Genomic DNA, 8531 nt, shown 5'->3' with positions numbered 1-8531 from the left:
TGGGGAAATGTAATCTTTTTATACAACTCCATTAATGAGTAAGTGGAAAATGGATGCAGGGAGGCTTGGGGATTTATTTGCAAGGCTTGGAAAATTCTTTCAGGAGAAATGGAAAAAATAATTACATCATTCTGGGCAATCACTACTTTCTTGCTGGGGAGGTATCAGAGGTGACACCAGGTGGAAAATTCAGGGAAGAAATGGGTTTGAGGGAAGATGAATTGAGGGAGAAAGGATTCCTAGATGCTCAAATCATTGTTGTGGTCAAGGTATTTTTTATTTTCCCAATTGTGAAGTTCGTATAGGTCAAACTCACAATTGGTATCAACAATATTGAATTGGGTGTCAGTCAGGGGAGTTTTGTCAAGGTCTGGGACAGGGGGAATCATGGGGTCTTCCTCAACAATCTTTCCTTTTCCCTTCTGAATTGACATTTTAAATTTAAGATGAGCAGGAAAGAACATTTCACCAAAGCGATAAATTGATCGAATTCTGTAGAGAAATTGCTAACAAACAATGCCTGATCACTGTAAATTTTCGCGATAATGACCTGCATAGATTATAAAAGCATGAAAGGGAAGAAATGTAGGCTCCTGAGGTGGTTTTTTAGTGGAAATAACGGGGGAGTGTAATGAAACAATTACCGTTCAGGCATAGGGATCCATTAATTCTGAAACGACTCGATTTAACGCGAAGAAATAAATGTATAACATTCAATTGATGAGTAAATTTGAACATTGAATGGTCAAATGACACGAAAGGGCAATGACGTGGAGAGGGGATGAGGTGGTGGTGACATGGAGGGTGTAGGGAGGACAAGTGGCACAAGAGGATGGGTGGAAGTGTCGTGTGGAGGTGATACGAGGAAGTCATGTGGAGGAGATGGTAGTTTTTTGGGGGGGGTGTGAGCTGTGAGTGGTTTTTGGAGGGGACCCCCCGAAATTCAGAGGGGACCCCCCGAAAAGGCTGTGGAACTGACATGTCGCCTCGTGTGGTTTGGGCGCAATCCGATTTTTGGTAACCCCCGTTAACTGTCGAAGTGAGGGGGGTTTCAAAATCCTCCTCCCGCCATTGATCCTGGCGGGAGCGACCTACGTCGTTGATTCACGCGCACATATTATTTACAAAATGAAAAACATTCTTCTTATACCATATGGTAATACAAAATATAAGCAAAGTTTTACGAAAAATACTTGTAAATCAAACGTTATGATAAATTTGAAAGCGACATTTTGACTGGCTTGTTGTAGGGGCTTTTATTTTTTTGTTTTTTAATCTTTTTTATTCTTTTATGTCACACAAATTTCTTTTATCCCCCATTTTATTTTCTTTTTTCTTGATTCGAATGGAAAATGGCATCAACTCATGGTATTCATCCACCCATGGAATTTACCCATGGTATTGTAAGTGGCATCCACTCATGGTATTTATCCACCCATGGTATTGTAAGTGACATCCTCCCATGGTATTCATTCACCCATGGTATTTTCCCATGGTATTATGAAATCCACCCATGGTATTCATTCACCCATGGAATTGACCCGTGGTATTGTGACATCCACCCATTGTATTCATTCACCCATGGAATTGACCCGTGGTATTGTGACATCCACCCATGGTATTCATTCACCCATGGAATTGACCCGTGGTATTGTAACTGAAAAATACTATAAGCAACAAAACCACAAAGATTTTTTTTATTAAAACAGATAATAACTGTAAGGACTACATTGTGGTGGACCATACTGGGCAATCCGATTTTCGAGAAGCCACACCCTCCCCAACCCATTAACTATCGAGAGTGAGGAGGGTTTGAAAATCCTCCTCCCACCATTGATCCTAGCGGGAGCGATCTCTGTCATTGATTCACGTGCACATATTATTTACAAAATGAAAAACGGTCTTCTTATACCATATGGTAATACAAAATATAAGCAAAGTTTTACGAAAAATACTTGTAAATCAAACGTTATGATAAATTTGAAAGCGACATTTTGATTGGCTTGCTGTAGGGGCTTTTATTTTTTTGTTTTTTAATCTTTTTTAATCTTTTATGTCACACAAATTTCTTTCATCCCCCATTTTATTTTCTTTTTTCTTGATTCCAATGGAAAATGGCATCAACCCATGGTATTCATCCACCCATGGAATTTACCCATGGTATTGTAAGTGACATCCCTTCATGGTATTCATTCACCCATGGTATTGTGAAATCCACCCATGGTATTCATTCACCCATGGAATTGACCTGTGGTATTGTGACATCCACCCATGGTATTCAGTCACCCATGGAATTGACCCGTGGTATTATAACTGAAAAATACTATAAGTAACAAAACCACAAAGATTTTTTTTTATTAAAACAGATAATAACTGTAAGACTACATTGTGATGGACAATGTCACTTACAATACCATGGGTGGATGCCACTTACAATACCATGGGTGAATTCCATGAGTGGATGAATACCAGGGGTAGATGAATACCATGCGTTGATGCCATTTTCCATTTGGATCAATAACTTCATGAATCTGCTCTTCATAAATTTCTGAATTAAGATTAAAGGAACAAACTTGTTGCATATTATTGCTGAAAATAATGGATGAATCATGACTTTCTTGAGTTTCTATGCTAGCAAACTCAGAATTATGATTTTCAAATTTTTTTCCTAAATTAAAAACTCATGAGAAGAAGGGAATGCAAGGCAACTAGAATGATCATTTTCATTTTTGAAAATCTGGAAATATTGTTGCAAACTATCATCAATTTAAAAAACTAGAATATAACCACTCTCATGCGTTTGATCACATAAATATTCACAAGACTGTTGTAAATGTTTATTAAACTCGAAGAGTGGAATATGACTATCATCTGTAAGCTAAGTTTCTTTGTTACAACTGGGCTTCTTGTTCTTCTGAAATGTATAAAGGATGTGAGAAGTCATCAACAAGTTCAAGAGAAAGTAAGTCATGAAAATGCAGATTGGTTTCATTTTCAACCATGGGAGAAATAACTACTTGCTGAAAATTTTCTTGAGTGTCATAGCAACCAACTTCTACATCTTCTTCATGGTTGAAAGGTCTATCATGAATAGCTTCTATAATCTCATCATTCATAAATTGATCACCTTCATAATAATTTTCCAAATCCTCAATAAAATTGTTAAAATGTGTGCAATAATATTTGACCAACAACAGGAAGGATGATATTCTTTATATCTCTCATAAAACATTGTATGAAAACCTCTATGAGAATATAAACAATTATTTGGCAAGATTTCATACCATGATTGTGCATTTCCCTCCAAGGACACCATGAACACCTTCATAAGACAATCTTCAAGAAATTTAACTTTAAACTTATGGATATGCGTATGAAACCTAATCAGATGCAAATCAACATCATCTCATTTTTTATATTTGAATGTAGGTAAATAAGTTTTCCAACTTACACTAGGCATGCGATTTGGAAAACCTGGAAACTAAATGCGATGCATAGGAGCATATATTCTAGATTGAGAACTCATCTTGATTTCTGGATCTTGCTGCCAATGGAGACTTTAGGTCAGCTTGAAATTTTTTGGAGTCGCTAGGTGAATTTTTCAGCCTTCATATGTCTGGCTATTGTCCACCATCAACAACCAGATCTAAAAATTGTTAGTCTTTCCTGGGGAGGATGAAACCTTTCGAGATTTTTCCCAATATGTTCGCCATAATGTTATCACTCCGTAATGTCCCTAGGTTGTGGAGAGAAATCCAGAGGTAACCACAAAACCACTTGCAAAGTTGGGATCTAGCTCTTTTAGCTTCAGAGAGGGATCTCTCTATCTGATTTAGATTTCTGTTTCAAGATATTAGGCTAGTTATTGAGTTTTGAGGTTGGTTTTTCAAAGGTTTGGTTGAAAAATGCAAGGAAATTTCATTGGGCATGGAGTCATGAACCTTTGGGCAATCAATCACAAAATGATAGAGTGGTTGTAACAGGGTAGGATAGGCAAAATTTTGGATATTATAAAGTGTTTATGGAGTGAAAGGATGAATATGATTTAAGTTCAATTAAATATAAAACATACTGAGATGAATTCTATACTTAACATAAGAATGAAAACATTAATATTGTTTACAAGCTAGAGCAGAGTACACTTAAGCAAATTTGGCCCTTAATCTTCTTGCAATAATAAAGAGGGAAACCATATGGAAAACTGAGAAAAGAAACAATTTTACATAAGAAAGTACATCACCAATTGTTTGACATGGAAATCCTGGAACAAAAATCTCTATATTTCTATAAATTGATCACTTCTAGTACAATGTACATCTTACATCAATACACAGGTCCTTTCTTCATACAAGTTCCAACCCTCGTTAAGTCTTATTACAATGTACTTATATACCTTTTTCTAAACTAATCTCAGATTCCAAAAAGGAATTCATTACAAAATAATATTCTAACAAAATTACATATATTTCTAAACATAACTAAAAAATAGAAGCCTTGGACAAATTCGATTGTCTGTTAAAAATTTAAAGGAAATCTGTTACTGACTGTGCCCTTTTTCCAACTCCTCGTTTATGCTTTTGTGCCAAAAATGTAGGTCTTCGATTTATGCTTTCTCGACCAACTCCAATAATTGGTCCCACCTTTCTTCATCCGGGATTGAAAAAATCACCATGTTCCTAAACCTTTCATCCACCTCAGTATAAGTTTGAAAAGGTGGCTTATTTAAAAATAAATAATGAATTTCGTTTTGTATATTCAAATCAAACTACATGCCTTCTAGGAAATCTTCTTCACTGATGGCTGCCTTTGCCTTTGCAAAATTTGAAACATCTATAACAATGTTGCATAACTGTTCTTGGTAATTCTCTAATGGAATCAATTTTCCATTAGGGTTTTTGAGCTCTGGAAGTCCCTTTTCCTGTAATAAATATAACTTTCTGTTGAATCTCTTTACCTGTAGCTTCAACTCTTTACAAATGTTCTCCAATTTCACCATCAGATTCTTTTTAGTCAAAAATATTTTGACTTCCATCACTGCTTTTGTTCTGTCTTGGATGTTGATCACTTGAGGATTAGCTCCATGATCAATTTTGGTTGTAGTAAGTTGATACTTCTTCATTCTCTTGAAAATAAGAAAATCTGCGGCCTTTGTTTTTGAATCAGTGGGAGACATGCTTTCCCTTGGCCTCTTACTTTATTTATCTTTAGGAATGGGAGTTTGTAATGATGATTGACTAACCAACTGCTCTTCAGCCTCTTGCAATGTTTTTTCTGCCCATTCCTCCTGGTTAGCATATTGTTCTATCTCTGGCCTTGGTGTATGAGGATATGGAGTACTTTTTTGTTCAACTCTCAGCTTAGAGATTACTCCCAAGGGGTCATAGGACCATATGAAACTGGGCTTGAATTCCATTTGTTTCAGAATTGCCTCCACCTCCTTTGTTGCTGCTCTGGTGTTTATAATGTATGGGCCCACTCGTGATTTTATTTTGAATTATGATTTCTTCTTGTTGGATGCAAAATGTAGCTCATCTATATTCAACATCTGTCTGGCATACTCTAAAGCAAATATTCTCACTGGCACAAAAACTGGTAGTTTATATGGAGGGAGTTCACATCCATAAATCATGATCTCTATGTAGTTATGGTATAAATACCAGTCTCCAACCTTTGACTGTTCTGAGAGGTGTAAGACCTTCTTGATTTCTAGAGATATCCTTGGTATAATGTCACTGCATAATAGACATAAACAAGTGTGAAGAAACTAGTCTACAAAATATGTATAAGTGTATTCCTTTGAATTCCTCCTGACTAGTGAAGTCTGATGGATAACTAACAAAGGGTTACCCTATTCGTCCATCTTCTACAACTGAAATTTGAATCTATCTGCTTGATAATATAACATAAGGTATAATAACACTGATTGATATTTAAAAATTCCTTTAACTTTGAATTTCATAAAATGATCATGAATGGCATCAGATAATAATTGACTGCAATTAAACAAAATTGAAGACTTATATCCCACTGAAAATACTAACAAGAATCCTAAAAATAGTTCATCAACCCACTGATCTATATAATAACTGAGTAATTGAGTTACCATGGAAATTACATAGTTTGACATCTCTGGGAAAATGAAAACAGGGTATGGGGGTTTCATTATGGGAAATTCAACATTTTCAGGGAGAAAACACTCAAAGATATGAGCTCTCTCGGGGAATGTAAGCTTTTTATACAACTCCATTAATGAGTCAGTGGAAAATGGATGCAGGGAGGCTTGGGGATTTATTTGCAAGGCTTGGAAAATACTTTAAGGAGAAATGGATAAAATAATTTCATCATTCTGGGAAATCACTGCTTTCTTGCTAGGGAGGTATCGGAGGTGACACCAGGTAATAAATTCAAGGAAGAAATGGGTTTGAGGGAAGATGAAATGAGGGAGAAAGGATTCCCAGATGCTCAAATCATTTTTGTGGTCAAGGTATTTCTACTTTGCTCAATTGTGAAGTTCGTATAGGTCAAACTCACAATCAGTTTCAACAATCTTGAATTCGGCGTCAGTCAGGGGAGATTTGTCAAGTTCCAGGAGAAGGGGGAATCATGGGGTCTTCCTCAACCATTTTTCCTTTTCCCTTCTACTTTTACATTTTGAATTGAAGATGAGAAGGAAATAATAGGTCACCGGAGCAGTAAATTGATTGATTTCTATAGAAAAATTACTCACAAACAACGCCTGATCACTGTAAATTTGCTCAATAACGACCTGCACAGACTGTAAAAGCATGAAAGGGAGTAAATACAGGCTCTTGGGGTGGTTTTATAGTGTAAATGGTGGGGGATTGAAACGAAACAGTTATCGTTCAGGTGCGGGGAGCCATTAATTCAGAAACAGGTCAATTTAGCAAGAAGAAATAAATGTATAACATTCAATTGGTGGTTAAATTTGAGCGTTGAATGACATGGAAGGGTGATGACGTGGAGAGGGGGTGAGGTGGCGGTGACATGGAGGTCCGATAGAGGACAAGTGGCGTGAGGGGATGGGTTGAAGTGACATGCGAAGGTGACAGGCGGAAGTGTGGAGGAGATGATAGTTTTCAGGGGGGGTGGGTGTGAGTGGTGAGTGGTTTTGGGAGGGGACCCCATGAAAAGGCTATGGAACTGACATGTCACCTCACGTGATTTGGGCACTATCCAATTTTTGGAACCCCCCCACCTTCTTCCATTAACAGTCGAGAGTGTGAGGGGCTCTGAAATCCTCCTCCCGCCGTTGATCCTGGTAGGAGCAATCTCCTTCGTTGATTCATGCACACATATTATTTACAAAATGATAAACGGTCTTGTCATATCATACAGTAATACAAAATATAACCAAAGTTTTATGAAAATTACATGTAAATCAAACTTTATAATAAATTTGAAAGCAACATTTTGACTGGCTCGCTGTAGGGGATTTTATTTTTTATTTTTTAATCTTTTTTATTCTTTTATTTCACACATTTTTCTTTTATCCCCCTTTTTATTTTTATTTTTTCTTTCTTTTTCTTTTTCTTTTCTTTTCATTTTTTATTTCTTTTGAGCTAAACAAACTTGAAATGAAAATATTTTTTTAGAATATCAGAGTGGGATGAAAAAATTATTCAAAACACAATAATCCTATATTTATAGGACCCTAACATGTGTTTTACACTTGCATTCCATGTGCTTGTTGCACTTGTTGGATGATTGATTATGGTTGTAGTAAGGTTGCCATGTTGAATTTGATGTTGATTTTGTGGAATGCATTTGTCATGAGTATATGACTGGTTACATATTGTTATATGTCGCTTACATGTTGATTTTATGTCGCCTACTTACATCCTTGTATGTTAGGCTACATTCTTTTAGATTTGATTACAAGTATCAGTCTTGTAGTTTGATTACAAGAATTGATCACTTATGTTCGACTACATGCGTTTATGCGTAGGTGTAGTTGATTAGGCATTGCTTATGCATGTTGTTGGTTGCATGTGGAAATGTGTACAATGGAGTAATGGTTGTTGTCATGCATGAGGTCATAGCATGCATTGTTGATATGGCCTTGCATTGATGATTGGACCCTAACTAGAACGATTTTTATGTGTTGATACATTTATTTTCGTATGTCTATGCGATGTTATGTTTATGTTATACATGTATCACGCTAATTTATTGATCTGGAAAATGAGGTATCCTTCTCGAATTATGCTAAGGTACATTTATTTATTGTGATTTGGTTTATCTGACATATTATGAATTGCGGGAAAAAGATCAAATGGATAGCAAGGTGGTAGACTACATAGAATCTCCCTATGCATCAGATGAGAAACGTAGTGCATGGCACACTTATGATTTAGAAGATACATTGAGGAGCTTGAAGGAAGAGATAAGGAGTTGTAAGGAATATAATGACCAAATCATACAGGAACAAGAGAAGTAAGCATAGGTTAATGCAATACTTCTTCAGAGTTTGCCAAACTTGCAACGACAAGGGCTGCTTCGGATCAGGCATG

This window comes from Pinus tabuliformis, chromosome 4_1 (genome assembly GCF_031772625.1).
Source record: "Pinus tabuliformis cultivar Carrire ecotype Pingquan chromosome 4_1, CPIR1, whole genome shotgun sequence".
Taxonomy (NCBI): domain Eukaryota; kingdom Viridiplantae; phylum Streptophyta; class Pinopsida; order Pinales; family Pinaceae; genus Pinus; species Pinus tabuliformis.
Note: the sequence above shows the minus strand (reverse complement) of the source record.